This window comes from Galeopterus variegatus, unplaced genomic scaffold, assembly GCF_000696425.1.
Source record: "Galeopterus variegatus unplaced genomic scaffold, G_variegatus-3.0.2 Scaffold2490, whole genome shotgun sequence".
Lineage (NCBI taxonomy): Eukaryota > Metazoa > Chordata > Mammalia > Dermoptera > Cynocephalidae > Galeopterus > Galeopterus variegatus.
The window spans coordinates 19190-20212 of NW_007728601.1; positions in this window are offsets into that span (position 1 = coordinate 19190).

Sequence of the window (1023 nt, forward strand, 5' to 3'; positions counted from 1 at the left end):
GGGAGCGCCGCCGCGCTCCCAAGCAGTGCACTGTAGCAGTGCGCCACCGGGCCGGCCCCTAGACAAATTTTCTAACCTCTCTGATCTCAGCTTCTTAATTGATAAAAGGGAATTACAACAGTGCCCATGTAATGGAATTGTGATCCACGTAAAGTGCTTAGAACAGTGTCTGACATTGTGTAAGAGTTCAATGGATGTTGATTATTATTATTACATATTCTAAATTTTAACTATAGAACCAAAGGGTATTATTAGCATAGTATTTACAGATGATCAAACTAAGGACAAGGAAGTAACTAGACAAAGTTCACATGTCTTGTGTTTAAATGAACCAGGATTCAACCCTCAGCTGTTTGATTCTAAAGTCTTGGAATTTTCGTGTGCTTCACTGTAATCTACTCTTTGTAGAACAGCTTTTACTGACTTGTTCTTTGGCGTTATGCCTACTACCCACAATAAAGGATATTATGAGACAGTCCCATTATGTCTATGATTGTAGCCATTGAAAGGATCATGTTAAGAACATTGTCTACCACATCACACAGCAGTTTCTGCATTCATGAGAGAAATTCCTTGGGAATCAGTTTTCGAAAAAACTGTGCTCCTCTCTGAACAAATGGTTTGTTTTATTTTCCTTATGGAGAACTGTGACTCATCACGATCATTCTTTGTTTTGGCTGTTAAGAAGCTTAGAATCTAATTTGCAGTCTGTTTCTACTGTTTCCATGTACTAATCTTATTCTAGATTTATGATTTTCCTTTTCATATTTCCCCTTCACTCTCACTCCCTTGATAATATATTTTATCCCATTGAACAGTGTATATTTTTATAAACTTTCACAGTGCCTTTGTGGAATAAAACAAGAATGAATGTATTTTAAAAATCTAAAAATATAGTTCAATACATGTTTATCTCTTTCTTGGGTTTGGTCTTTGCTAGTCATGTTGGGTCAAATGCCATTATTTTCCCAGGGTTGGATAAGCCCTACTGGAACACATGAACACAATTACTCAGAGCTTCAT